The following is a 15384-nucleotide window of genomic DNA, read 5'->3' as shown; positions in this document are numbered from 1 at the left end:
ATATGATGTTTTGTTAATGCAAAGCAATATAAAGATACACAATGATGGTATCTCATGTCTTTAATCTAAGCACTTGGGAGGCAAGGGAGGAAGATCTCTGTGAGTATGAGGCTAGCCTGGTCAAAAGTTCTAGGACAGCCAGGGCTACACACAGAGAAACCCTGACATGAGGAGTGTTGATGTTGCTGAAGTCCCAGAAAGCAATCTTCCAACCTTCAGAGTACAAGAAAAGTGGTTGTTAATCCCCCTTCCTCAAAATGGTGGGGCATCCACCTGGATCTTGACCCATTCCTCTGAGGTGAACCTATTCACACAGCTGTCTTCCACATGCCAGGAATCGGACTCTGCACAGCAGAACACAGCACAGCAGAATCTCTCCACTCTGAGTGCACAGACATAGGAACACACAGCTCCAGGTCTGTGGACTTGGATGAATTTGCATGTGTACTTTATCTTCTCCTGCTCCTCACAGAAGTGAGTGACAGGCAGCTGTTAGATTAATGCAAAGCAATATAAAGATACACAATGATGGTATCTCATGTCCTTAATCTAAGCACTTGGGAGGCAAGGGAGGAAGATCTCTGTGAGTATGAGGCCATTTCTTTATTACACGCTCTAGATGCACAAGATCGTTCCTCTCTGCTTCAAAACCAATGATTTGCTGTTTTTTCCCATCTAAACCAATGAACAAATTTCCCCGACAGCGTTCGCAAGTTCAGAAACAGTTTTAGGGAGAATCTCTATCACCTTTTCTTTAGGGGACATTTTAACCTCTGCATGTTTTAATTTAGGGAAATAGAATGGCTCCTCCAGGGTCAACTTTCCTTGTTAAAAAACGGGTCAAGATGTTCTAGTTTGAATTCCTCAGAGTCAAATGATCCATGCAAACATTGTCTTGAACTTGATCTCAATTCATCCTTCATGGCTTTGAGGAACCAAACTACATACAGGTGCTTTCAGTTCAAATGAGGATGACAAACTTCTCACATAAATATTAGATTTTAATGTAAGGACACGCTGACCAGAGATATCCCGGATCCATGGTCTTACAAAAATTAAAAAGTAGCCTTTGTTCTCCCTGTAGTGTAGGTATTTATGAGGAAATGGAAGAATATTATGAACAGAACTTTCCAAATCCAGCCCTATTCCATCTCTGGTGAAGCTGTAATTGGAACTCTTCATGTGAGCCTTGACTAAGCCCCCTCCAGAATTCAGCAGATTACACACAGCCTCTAAGATATTTTGGACCTCTCTTTTTCTCAGTTGAGGATCTTTTGTTGACTTCCCATTCTTCTCTCTAAGTGTGATTTCTCCTTCCGATAGAACCAGTTCTTCGTAGTCCATCTCCTGACCAACGACGATGCTCATTTTCCAAGCACTGCCTCTGCATCCCAGAAGATATTCTTTCCTGTAAAACAAACAGAGCCATTACAGTAGGACCTGAGCAGTCAGATCCAACTCTTTACAGTACAGACACAGCACCACCACTGAGCTGCTCTGAATGAGTAAGTGTGAAAGTCAGACTTGATGTTTTCTTTAGGGGCTGTTGGACACATTTGCAACAGAATACAATAACTTGTGAGAGTAGTAAAATTTCCAATTTTTGTCATGACTGTATATAATTTGTTTCTAATTGTTTGCAATTAAGAAACTTAATTGTGCTGTGCAAAGGTAGCATACCCCTTTAATCCTAGCAATTGGAATGCAGAAGCAGGTGGATCTTGTGAGTTCAAAGCCAGCCTGGTCTACAAAGTGAGTTCCGGGGCAATGAGGACTGTGCCAAGATCAATTCAGACTGGCCAAGTGTTCCAATAGGTCCCAGCTAAAAGAAAGCATTTGAAGACGCTGATGAAAGTCAGTTAAAGGAAAAAGTCTGGTCTCCCAGGAGATGAATAGCAAGGAAGCCAGACAGGTGTGATCACTCAAGTTAAAACTGAAAGCTTAATAATGGTGATAATGTGTTGTAACTCTGCAGAAAATATCCAGGAGGGAGTGTGTTCCCATTTGATGAGCGTTCTGCTTCATGGGAGGGGAATTAGTATGTGTTAGTGCCAATCACTACTTATTTCTACACAGGTGGGCTGCCCCAGATGTGAGTCCACTTTCCCTAAAGCCCTGCCAGAGACCTTCATCTCCATCCAAAAAACTGCAAGGAGTCAAGCATGGTGTTGGCCTTTGGAGCCTGATGTGGGCAATGTGAGCTTGAGGCATGCAGAACACACACAGTGAATTGCAGGCCAGCCTGGGGTACACATCAAGACACTGTCTGCCACATCCTTCCTTTAAAATACTAAAGCAAAACCACAACCAAAGTAATCTGGATCTAAAGCAGCCTGTAGTGCCCAGAAGGGAGCAGTTTGAGTTCTGTCCAGTTAGAAGATGCAGACCTGCCCTGCAGTTCCTCATTCTCTCCCAGTTACTCCTGTCCAGCACCCTCCTTATCAGGACCTGTGTGCAGAAAATACATGGCTCTTGTTTTCATGTCCATTCTGTTGGCCTGTGTCTTTTTATAGATGAATTGAGACCATTGATATAAATGGATTTTAATGACCAGTGATTGCTAATTCCTGTATTTTTCTGGGGGTATTGTTGTATGTTTCCCTTCTTTGGTATTTGTTGGTTTGGGACTATCTATTGCCTGTGTTTTCATGGGTGTATCTAACTTACTAAGGTTGGATTTTTCCTTCCAGTGCATTCTGTAGAGCGGGATTTGTGGAAAGATATTGTTTAAATCTGGTTTTATCATGGAATATTTTGTTTACTCTGTCTATGATGATTGAGAGTTTTGCTGGGTATAATAGTCTAGGTTGGCATCCATGGTCTCTTAGTGTCTCCATAATGTCTGTCTAGGACCTTCTCGCTTTTAGAGTCTCCATTGAGAAGTCAGGTGTTATTCTTATGGGTCTGCCTTTATATGTTACTTGGTCTTTTTCCTTTGCAGCTCTTAATATTTTCTCTATAGTCTGTATGTTTAGTGGTTTGATTATTATGTGGTGAGGGGAGTTTTTTTTTTTTTTGGATCCAGTCTATTTAGTGTTCTGTAAACTTCTTGTATCTTTATAGGCATTTCCTTCTTTAGGTTGGGAAAGTTTTCTTCTATGATTTTGTTGAATATATTTTCTGTGCCTTTGAGTTGGTGTTCTCCTTCCTTCTTCTATCTTAGGTTTGGTCTTTTCATGGTGTCCCAAATTTCCTGGACATTTTGGGTCATGACTTTGTTGGCTTTAGTGTTGACTGATGAATCTATTTTCTCTACCATATCTTTAACACCAGAGATCTGCTCTTCCATCTCTTGCCTTCTGTTGTTTATGCTTGCATCTGTAGTTCCTGTTCATTTACTCAGATTTTCCACTTCCAGCATTCCCTCAGTTTGTGTCTCCTTTATTGTCTCTATTTCAGATTTCAAATCTTGAACTGTTTCCCTCATTTGTTTAATTGCTTTCTCTAGGCTTTCAAGGGATTTACTGATTTCTTCCCATTTTTTGTTTGACTTTTCCTCAAATTCTTTAAGGGAGTTTTTCATTTCCTCTTTCAAGATCTCTATCATCTTCTTAAGGTCATTTTTAAGGTTGATTTCTTCTGTTTCTTCTGTGTTGGGATATTCAGGTCTTGCTGATGTAGGTTCTGAGGGAACCGTGGTGGGTTTTTTGTTGTTGACTGTATTTTTGCACTGGCGTCTACCCATCTCTTTCTCCCCTTGGTGCAAGTGGTGTCTGTGTCTGAGGGTGGCTCTCTTGGTCTGATTGATACTCTTGGTCCAGTGGGAACTCTTGGTCTAGTTGGTGCTGATGGACTGTTTGTCTCAGGGAGAAGCTCTTAGTCCAATTGGCCCTTGTGGGCTCTGTCTCAGGGAGTAGTCATAATCTTGGTACATGGGTGGGTTGGGGGGGGGTCTTGTGGGTTACAAGGTCTGGTGAGGGAGGGTGGTGGTCTGACCTGTCTGCAGGAGGTCTGCCTGCCTGCCTGGCCTAAACTAGGACTGCAATGGGTAGTGGTGGTAGGGGGCAGGGCTGTGCCCCTGGGCCCAAACCCTGGGGGCTGGTGTGTTCAGGTTTGAGGATAAAGACTCACCTCTTAGTCCAGTTAGGTGCTGGCAGGCTCTCGTGACGCTATTGCTTTAGACTGCAGCATTACTGGGACTGAAATGGCAGGTTTGGCTGCCGGCTCTGCCCACCTCAGTTTTCCAGCACGGCAGTGGAGGCAGTGGAGGCACACTCCTTTAGTCCCAGCACTCGGGAGGCAGAGCCAGGTGGATCTGTGTGAGTTCGAGGCCAGCCTGGACTACAGAGCAAGATCTTGGACAGGCACCAAAACCATATGGAGAAAACCCTGTCTTGAAAAACCAAACCAAACAAAAACAAAAACAAAAACAAAAATACCCACAAAAAAACAAAAAAACAAAAAACACACTGCAGGACACCCCAGTTTATGGCCCTGTGGCATTGGTGGTATAGTAGTGAGCATAGCTGCCTTCCAACATGACAGTGGTTTGTTTACCGCCAGCTCTGGCTCTAGGAACCACGTGCACCACCATCTCTTGGAAGCAGTGGGTGTATACCTCCATTAAAGCAGCGTGTAGTCCAGAGACCTTTTGTTGTTGTTGTTCTGTACTAGCAAAGGCTAAATCCACCATGGACCACACAGTGCGGCTTGGAGACACCTCTGTGTACTGTAGCGGCAATCTGCAGCCATGCCGCTTAGCTCAGTTTTAGTGTGCTTTTATACATGAATGTAACAAAGAAAGCAATGATATAAGGAACGTTGTTAGAGTTCAGAAAAACATGTAAATAAATGCCAGTAAGCACATACTAAACATGAACAGAGCAGTCATTTCCCAGAACTTTCTCAGGACACTCCAATTTAAACACTATTGTCTGGCACACGCTATAGAATATATCTGGGAATGCATGGAACAAAGGGTACACTGACCAGATTGGGTTCTGTAGCTATGTTCTGACATCCAAGAAGTATAAATATGTCTCCTAAATTGAATGTGAATGTTTAATACAGGAGACACAAAGTCACGAACAAGAACAATCCAGGGAACAAATGCACCTGAGGTAAAAGGCCCTCTGCCTTTTTTCCTGGAGCCTCTCTCACAGTTCCTCAAGGCATTGTTCACCATGGGTCATTCTTTTTTTTTTTTTTTAAGATTTATTTTATGCATATGAGTGCTGTGTCTTTATTTTTGCCTTTCTGCCAGAAGAGGGCATCAGATCCCACTATAAATGGTTTTGAGCCACCATGTGGTTGCTGGGAATTGAACTCAGGACCTCTGGTAGACAAGCCAGTGCTCTTAACCACTGAGCCATCTCTTCAATCCTACCCCAAACCCACTTTGAGACAAAGTCTTGTTAAGTAACTGCCAGGATCTGGGATTGCATGCATGTACCATTAGCCTAACAGACAAACAGAGTTTTTTTTTAATTTAAATAAGGGGGAAAGGCTAAAACCAGCATCTGACTACAAAAGATGAGTACTCATGTCTCAGAAAGAGTTGACTCTGCAAAGGAGCACATATGGTAGAGCCATGCCTAATCACTCCAATCCAGAGCCTCAAAGAAAGTACTTGGAGAACTGTGGGTAGGAGCATGGATCATTTAACCTTGGTGTTGCATAAGTACAGTTTTAGAGAAAAGAAAAGTTGTCCCTATTCATGAATGAGACTTTTAAAAATAATTTTTAGCCAAGCATGGTGGCATACACCTTTAATTCCAGTTTCTCATATGCTATGGACTCTATCATCATGATATAGCCCCACACTGTTTTTTATTTTTATATATTTTTAATTTTGAGACAAGGTCTCAGTAAGTTGCCCAGGCTGACCTTCAACTTGTGATCCTCCTGCCTCAGTCGGGGGAGTAGCTAGGACAACAGGCCTCCACCACCAGGCCTAGCTTACTCTAAGTTTTGTTCAAATGATTTAGGAAATGTGTAAGTAGTATATTTTCTATAAATGTGTAGTAGTATAGCAGAATACACACACACACACACACACACACACACACACACACACACACACACACACACAAAACAAAACCCAAATTCAAACCCTCATCCTTGTTTTCACAAGGCCCCCAGCTGTTTCCCATTTTTGCTCTTTGCTGTGGGATGGTCTGTATGTCAAATGTGTTACTGATTGGTCAATAAATAAAACACTGATTGGCCCGTGGCCAGGCAGGAAGTGTAGGCGGGACAAGGAGGAGAATAGAGCTGGGAAGTGGAAGGCTGAGTCGGGGAGACACTGCCAGCCGCCATGATGACAAGTTGCATGTGAAAATGCCGGTAAGCCACGAGCCATATGGCAAGGTATAGATTAATGGAAATGGATTAATTTAAGCTGTAAGAACAGTTAGCAAGAAACCTGCCACGGCCATACAGTTTGTAACCAATATAAGTCTCTGTGTTTACTTGGTCGGGTCTGAGTGGTTGTGGGACTGGCGGGTGGCAGAGATTTATCCTGACTGTGGGCCAGGCAGGAAAACTCTAGCTACAAATGGCGTCCAATGTGGTGGCAAGAGTTTCCACCTAAAAACTGAGGAAAAAAAAAGATTCTAAAATGGAGCTAAAAACAGCTTCCTAATTGTCTCTCTCAAATGAGCGGCAGCTGCCGGTTTGAGCTACTGGCAGGTTCCTAGCGTGCGCGCTCGAACTGCAGTATGGCAGAATGAGGCCTCTGCAAGTGGCACATTAAGCTGTGTGGTGGATTTAGCCTTTGCTAGTACAAAACAAAACAAAAAAAAGAGGTTTCTGGGCTACATGCTGCTTTGATAGAAGCATAGACCCACTATTTCTGAGAGTTGATGGCTCCCAGAGCTGGCAGAAAACGTATCACCGCCATGTTGGGAAGCTGAAGTGGGCGGAGCTAGCAGCGCCAGTGCCGTTTCAGGCTTAGAAGGCTACAGTTCAAAGCAATAGGCTCAAGCTAATATAAAAAAATAAGCCACGTAAAGATGGCTACCACACAGAGAATCTGGATTATGTTCTCTTTGATATTTGTAACTAAAGAAAAACATTTGATTACAAAAGCTGTTGAGTTATGCCAAAATGTGTATTTTAAAGGTACCTTGACTTCAAAATTTGGATGTAAGGATATGTTGCTTTGGAAAGGAGACTCTGCTTTTGTTTCCACAGAAAGCAAGAGACTATAGATTTGTTCCAGATTAAGATACATCAGGTTTGACCAGCCAAGACCCCCTGAAAGGTCTCTGATGACACCATGGCCCAGATGATCCAACATCCAGAATGGTTTCAGGCAACTGGCTCAGACGATACACCCTCATGGACTACTCCATAATCCTAAAATATTCTTTGTGTCCCCATAAGATACAGCGCCCCCCTCCAGCAGGAAGTAGTAAGAGAAACTACGCCCAAATTCCCAAATATACCAAGCTGACTTTGGAGATGTGTAAAGGTTAAAACCTTCCTTTTTAAGAAAAGAAAAGGGGAAGTGCTGTGGGATGGTCTGTATGTCAAATGTGTTACTGATTGGTCAATAAATAAATCACTGATTGGCCCGTGGCCAGGCAGGAAGTATAGGCGGGACAAGGAGGAGAATAGAGCTGGGAAGTGGAAGGCTGAGTCGGGGAGACACTGCCAGCCGCCATGATGACAAGTCGCATGTGAAGATGCCGGTAAGCCACGAGCCATGTGGCAAGGTATAGATTAATGGAAATGGATTAATTTAAGCTGTAAGAACAGTTAGCAAGAAACCTGCCACGGCCATACAGTTTGTAACCAATATAAGTCTCTGTGTTTATTTGGTTGGGTCTGAATGGCTGTGGGACTGGCGGCTGTCAGAGATTTGTCCTGACTGTGGGCCAGGCAGGAAAAACTCTAGCTACAGTTCTTTCATTTCCAGGGCTAGTACACTGGCAGATATGCTTTTGCTGAGTTGTAATGACAGGCACACTCCTCTTGGTGACCGTTTAGGCTGATGTTCCACAACTCCTTCCCACTCTGCAGTCTCCCACTTGGCAGACAAAGCATCTCCCAGGTCACAGCCTAGGGACAGCAGGTCCTTGCTGCCTTTGAGCAGGGAGAGGCTGGCAATGCTGGTTTCCTGCAGCCTGAGCTCAGGCCTGAGGTAGAGGAAGAGGGTGGTGGGTTAACATTTCACTTCAAGAAGGCCTTAAATCCCAGGGCAAGGGGTGTGGGTGGAGCTCCAACACTCCATGAGACATGGCCACAGAGCAACACAAGACAGAAGCATCTTCTCCTGTCATCTCCCCACTGTGAGAAGATGGCACAGGTGGCATTTGTGTCCTCCATGATGAGTGGCAGTTGCCAGGTACAGAATCCAGGAAGTCTGTAAGCAGATCCCTGCTTACCCAAAAGGTTACTAGACAGTGGTAGGAGATGCCACACCACTATATGCTGTTTTATTTAAGGCAAATGAAAACTGCAGATTTAAGAGAGACAATGTCTTTCTTTCTCCTCATGGAAACAGGAGAGGAAAATTCTCACATGAAGGATGCCCTCCTTATAGCAAAGAAACATGCTTCCATGGGAATCTCAGGGAAGGGAATCTATAGACCTTTTAAAATAAATCTTCCCTCTATAGGTTTTTTTATGTACCCTCCCTCCCTTTTCTCTCTGCCCCTTCCTCTCTATGCTCTTCCCCTTCAGGGCGTTTACCCAACAACCCCACAGTTCCCCAGAGTTTTCTTGAGTGCGAGCAGCAGGAAATATTAGATAGAAGGATTTAGATTGTGGAGATAAACAGATAGAAAATAAAGGATAGCCTCAAGAGGGCCTGGAGCCTATTCCAATGGGCCCTGACTGTATATGCCCCAGGGTATTTATAGAGATGCCAAGGGGTGGAGCAAAGGACCGCCCCCTAGCACAGCCAAGTGCAGACCATCTCAGACACCTGCACTCAGGCCTGTGGTCCTAATCATCCTCTCTATGCAAATCTGCTGAGTAAAGCCATGAGAAACCTGAAAACGGGCTCCCACAGGTCCCCCCTTTCTTAATATGTAAAAAATAACGCATTATTAATAGCATACAGCAATCTGCATAGCTGTTAGACCTTCCAGTATGGGAGTAGAGGATAATAAAGATGGCATTTCTCTTTTGGATTAGGTCTGGTGACCACAGCATTCTGTAGCTGCATCCAGCCCTTTCTAAACCAAAAACTCTTAATGTAATTGCAAACTTAAAGAATCCCTTATTTCATTATCACCAGTCACAGGTTAACATAAATATTGCTGTCCACAGTTACAATTATCTCAATCTTACACCTTTAATTCTTAACAAAATTATTTTAATTTCTTGCTAAGAGAACATAGGGAAAACTTCTGATGTATTTACATCAAACAAATATTTCCTTAACTCCACAAAACCAGGGTGCATTAATATCAATAGCTTAAACATAATTTCTGCAGATATACATTCAACCTTAATTCACTCATTGTCGCATCCGCCTCGAAAAGCAAGGAAGACACAACACCGAGCTCTTCTTCTAAACTGTTTAATCAGGTCTTTTCAAAATCTGTGTCCTTTGTTCTTCTCTCCTAGGGAGAGCCCGCCCAGCCTTATATAGGTCTCAGACCACCAGCCATCATGCGCCACATGGGATTCCTGGATAGGTGCACATATGCCTTAGCAAGCCGAAATCTAAAGCCAATCCAAATAAGGAGTTGTTTAACATAGAGAGCACTCGCCATCGGGGAGGGCGGGGGGGGGGGGGGGGGGGGGGGGGGGGGGCGAAAGCCAGAGCCATCTCAAGAAGGCAGCTTCACGCAGCTCTCTACAACTCATAACTCCTCCTTTTCTTTATAATTTTTTAAAACAAAATCTCAAACCTAGTTAGAAAAAACCCAAACTCATACAATTCCTACAAACCCATATTTAAAAGCAATATTTTCTATCTAACCAGTAACACTTTGAAAACCTTTAGCAAAACATCCAAAAGCAGTTTCTTAGTAAAACTCTTTACACTTTAAAATAATCTCTTAGTATACCCATTTGCATTTTTACTAACAAAACATAACATTAATCCACTCAAATAAGAAAATATTTTTAAATTAAATAGACTAAGGAATATTAACTCTCCCTTTTCTTTATAATTTTTAAAGCAAAGTCTCAAACCTAGTTAGAAAAGACAAACTTTTCCATTTAAACAGTTTCATTTGTAACACAAAACCAGTTTCATAAGTAATTCCATTTTTTACATAAACAGTCCCATAAAACAGTTCATGAATCACCAGTTAATAAAACATATGCATACGCAAAACTGCATCTTGACTCTAGGTAGAAACAATAAATTTCTTCATTTAAACAGTTCCATTTTTAACACAATTTCAGAAAATAGTTCCTAGGTCATTACCATAAGTAAATTCAAAATTGTCCCATGGCCATGAAATCGCTATTGTTCATTTCATTTTTAAAGTCCCAAAATTCAAATAATAAATTCTGGTACGAACCTTCTAAATATGAAGAAATCATAGCAAAAATCTTTTTGTAGTTTTATCTCATTTTTTTTTAAGTTCAAAAAGTTTTAAAAAAGTAAATTCTGGTATCAGGCTTTCACTTTCAAGTATGAAGAGAAGTTTTACAACCAAAACTTTTTGCAATAAACAATTTTAGTTCAAACAAGTATCTCTGCAACTTTTACACTCAAGCTGGAGACATTTTTAGTTATAGTAACATTTTAAACTGCACTGTTTTTGCTGTTAGCTCAGGTTTTTCTGTGTTTCATTGATTTTCCACAGATCTTAGCTGTGGACGCCTTGTGCTGGTTCTGGCGTCTGCCATTCTTAGCTTCTTAGTGGCTTCTGGAGCTTTTGAAAACTGCTCAGACTGCCTGCTTTGCAGTCTACTATGACACTAACTTCTGTGTCTCAGCTTTCTTCACCATAGACTCACACTTAACATTTACACTTTTTTACAAACTCATATAACGTATGCTTAAGCATAAACTCACTCAACATTTACACTTTTTTACAAACTCACGTATAACATTAACATCTACTTACTTATACTCCTTAAGGAAACTATAGAATTATTTTAGCAAATATATTTCTTATTTACTTCATATATTCATCGAAACAACTGCATCTTTACTTATTTACTTCCTATATTCTTATTTAAAACTTACATTTACAACTAGTATCTTTACTTCTTACAAGCTTATTACTACATATCTTAGAACTACCTCAGATACTTCTTGCTAACTAAGATCTTTATTTCTTAGCATATATCTAACTTAGCAAACACCAAAAGATTTAACAATTAGAGAGTTAACATTTTCTAACAAGACAGAATAATTTTCTACTTCTTACTCTTAATTATCATCACTATCTCTAATAGAAAGATTCTCTTAACTAGACAGAAAATACACAAATAATTTCTAAAGTTCAGAGCTTATCAGCTTTGCTATTCTAAAAGTTCTTGATAGATTGAAACCAGAGTGTAATTCTTAAATAGCTTTCTCTTAACTCTGGGACTTAGTGACTTCTGTTGCTATGCATTTCAGATGTTTTATAACAACTCTATTAAGAGCTACGTCAGTTTACAGCAAACCCAAAAAGGAGTTTGCATTGCTTCAGAGGATCTTGGCATTAGAACGATTAGAAGCACCTTTTCATTCTGAAATGCTCACTCAGAAACAAAACCCTTGATGCCTCAGCTCAGCTGTAACTGAAAAGCTCGGCTTTTTTGCTTTTTCCAGGTAAACAATTTCCTGCCCTATTGGGTTCTTTATGGCTCTTCACCTGCACTCTCCCAAGTATTTCCCTCAGGGTACTCTGACCCATAGTCTTTTACTAGCTTGAAGAGACAGAGCTTAGAAGAGGTTTTTAGGAACTCCATCCCTGCTTTCTGCTTTGCAGGGAGGATTTTTAAAGCTTGAAAGACAGAACTTAAAGAGGTTTTGCTGTTTTAAGATTTTTGTTGTTTTCCCTTAGAGCTAATCACAGGTGATTCCCATATTAATATCTTCAGGTGATTCTAATTTTTGTCTTTCTGAGAGAGAAAGTTAAAGGCTTTAGCTTTTAAGTTTTTTAAGAGAGCTTTAGTTTGAGAAAGAAAGATGAAGGCTTTTGAGTTTTTTCCCCAAATTTTCCAAGAAAAGCTTTTAGTTTAAGTGAAAGATTTTTTTTTTTCCCAAGAGAGACCAACTTTTCCCAAAACTTCATAACTTTAAATGTTTTGGCTTCTTACACCTGCATTTTTGCCTCAGGGAGAAATCACTTTCTCCTGCCACTTGGACTTAGCATTTCAGCTGTCCCCAGGACAAAAGCTTCCATGGGAAACTTTTGCTTCCCCATAAGCTCAAAGAGGAGCTTTTTTACTACCTGTAAAGCTAAAAGTTTTCCCCTAGTTTGCGTTCATAGCCCCCAAAGTTAGAAAATTCAAGTGTTTTTCTGTCTAGTTGCCTTACTTATCTTAAATTTTTGCTACACCATCTTACACTTCTAAGTTTTACCTACACTATATTACTACACTATACCTTATTCTTATTTTTCACAGATAGAAATTGAGAAAGAGATACAAGATAGAAAATTTTTAGAGTTTTTTGCGCGGAAGCATCGGACATCCTTCCAGTCCATTTTTCTCTTGAGGATGAAATCCCCTGCCTCTTATTTATATATATATATTAATATATATATATTCCATAACAACTAACACTGGGCATTCCCCTTTCCACTGGCAGGCCTGACTCAGCACTTTCGCCTAAAACTCTGTAATAAAACTATTATTTTCCTTTGTCTTTAGTCCCTATTGCTTTGTCTTTAGTCCTCCCCTGTTTTCTTCTTCTTTTCTTTCTTTAGTCCCTGTTCATGGCGCCATACTGCGGGGCATTTACCGACCAACCCCACAGTTCCCCAGAGTTTTCGGGGTGCAAGCACCAGGAATTATTAGATAGAAGGATTTAGATTGTGGAGATAAACAGATAGAAAACAAAAAATAGCCTCAAGAGGGCCTAAAGACTCTTCCAATGATCCCTGACTGTCTCTGCCCCAGGGTATTTATAGAGATGCCAAGGGGTGGACCAAAAGCCCTCCCCCCAGCACAGCCAAGTGCAGACCATCTCAGACACCTGCACTCAGGCCCGTGGTCCTAATCATCCTCTCTATGCAGATCTGCTGAGTAAAGCCATGAGGAACCTGAAAAGGGGCTCCCACTTTCTCCCATCACCCGTTCCCCATTTCCTCCTCCCCACTATCCTTTCTTCTCCTCCCTCTCCCTTCAGCTCCCCTCTTTCCAAAGAAATAATAGATTTTGCAAACTCGAGAAAATACTTCATATTTGTTATCCCAGGCCCCACTTTTTTCACTAATCACAGTCTCTTCCCTGACAAAGGTATCATTTCATTTTTATTAAGGCCAAGTAAAAATGCCATGGTGTACACTTTCTTTGTGGGTTCATCAGCTGATGGAAGAGAGAAAGCATTCACATCTTGGCTCCCGTGAGGAGTGCCACAGTGAGCACAGTTATACAGAATCCGTCCTTTGAATCCTTAAAGTCCTTTCCTTACCCAGAAATGTTTTGAGATTCTCTTACAAAGAAACCAAAACAAACACAAGATCCCATGTTTTAATTATGATAGAAGTCTAGGTCAAACTCATGGAGCGATAAAACAGGGCTTGATTTTTTTTTCTTTCTCTCCTATATATGGGATGTTATATTCATTATTTTAAAACGTTTTAATTTTAGTTTTTTCAAGACAGGATTTCTCTGTGCAGCCCTCCCTGGTTGTCCTGGAACTCACTCTGTAGACTATGCTAGCGTGCCTGCCTCTGGTCTGTGCCACAACATCGGGTGTGCACATTGTACAAGTTTAAAAAAAAAATCAAAAAGATTAAATGACACCCAATGGAAACGGGCAAATATTTAATCAGCTGGTTGAGGGCCAATGTTATATGGTGATGGTTCAGAAAAGAGAAGCTCAGAAGAGAGCAGGTCAGCTCAAGCAGTGGTAATGACACTGCTGAGAGACTGATCTTAGTTTAAGCTACAAAATTAATCCCCACGGGAGTTCACCGTTTGTGGAGATACTGCAATACCGGGTCCATGCGGGGGAGAGGATGCGGGAGCTTTCGGGGACTAGCAAGCTCCTAGTCCAACTCCTAGTGTCAAAAATCCATTTAATATATTGTCCTCGGGTAGAGGACATATTAGATATTAAACTGATAAGCACAGATACTATATTTGATCTTAGCCAAAAGACTGAGACCTGATAACTGCATTTCCACCCACACCAACACTACTGACATGCATGTAACCTCCACTGCATGGTCATAAATACACTCAGGCCGACAAACACGCACCCTGCATGGACTCCCTAGTTCTCTTGTGCCCACCACCTATACTCTAGAGAAAGTCTGTGAGATCCAACAGAAGGTGAAATTTTTAGTTGCACTTTTCGTTCCCAGAATTCTGAGGAGACTGGGGCCATATTGTTATTTGCATGCACCGCCCAGCGTGCTTTCGATCTTCAAGTTTCGAGAAGTGGCCAGATGCCTGATGGACCTGCAGATTGATTCTCGTGGTTCTCTCCCAGGTTCTTCTTCACAATCTTTCAGACACAGACTTGACAACACCCACCATAAATAGGTTCCCTTCCCCTTCCACACACTCCTGTTCTTATATGTAGTCCATTCTGCATCACCTCTTTCCCTGAGATAACATCCATGACTGAGGGGAGGGGACCGAAGCCCTCCCCGAGAGTGGACCCAGGGAAGACAGAGTCTGATCTGCTCATAGGGTGGAGTGAGCCTCGGAACTTGAGCCCTTGGAATTTCAACTCCTTTGCTGTAACTGTTATTCGGTTTTTAGTTTTTAGGTTTTTTTCTTTCCCTCCATCACTTTTGTTTATTTCTTTCCTTGTACGTCTTATTTTAACGTGCAATCTCTAGCTCGGACTGACGCAAAATTTTCGGTGATCCTCCCACCACAGCCTGGCCCAACAGCTGAGTTCATTCCTTTTATATTTTGAGACAGGTTCTCTCTGTGTAGGCATTGCTATTCCAGAATTTGCAATGTCAACCTGGTTGGCCTCAAACTCATAGATGTTCCTGACCCTATCACTCTAAAGGTGTGGACCACCTACCCAGCACAGTTCCTTTAAAAAAAAAAAAAAAAAAAAAAAAAAAAAAAAAAAACAGACCAAACCTCACTTTGGGTTGGGCTTTATGACACAGACCTGTAGTCAACTCCATAGGCAGATCCATAGGGGGACCCAGTGTTCCAGGTTGGTCCAGGCTCCTCAGTGAAAGGATATGCCATGAGATTAAGGGTGTGTGCTATAACTCTGGCTGGCTATTTAAAAATTTTGAGGTTGGGTTTTAAAGATAGCTTGGGTGTGGAGGAAGGGAAGGTCTACTGGAAGATAAAGCAAGAACTCATGTGGACATTTTGGAGACTAAATCACATGGG

General features: G+C 41.6%; 2 pseudogenes; both read right to left on the bottom strand.

Annotated features, from left to right (window-relative positions):
* Positions 1-252: 252 nt before the first annotated feature.
* LOC128122552 (ribonuclease SLFN12-like) lies at positions 253-1368 on the bottom strand (annotated as a pseudogene).
* A 12610-nt stretch (positions 1369-13978) lies between these two features.
* LOC128123601 (uncharacterized) lies at positions 13979-14187 on the bottom strand (annotated as a pseudogene).
* Between the last annotated feature and the right edge of the window lie 1197 nt (positions 14188-15384).

This window comes from Peromyscus californicus, unplaced genomic scaffold, assembly GCF_007827085.1.
Source record: "Peromyscus californicus insignis strain IS unplaced genomic scaffold, ASM782708v3 Scaffold_3__1_contigs__length_106647218, whole genome shotgun sequence".
NCBI classification, from domain to species: domain Eukaryota; kingdom Metazoa; phylum Chordata; class Mammalia; order Rodentia; family Cricetidae; genus Peromyscus; species Peromyscus californicus.
This window is presented reverse-complemented; position numbering and strand designations above follow the sequence as displayed.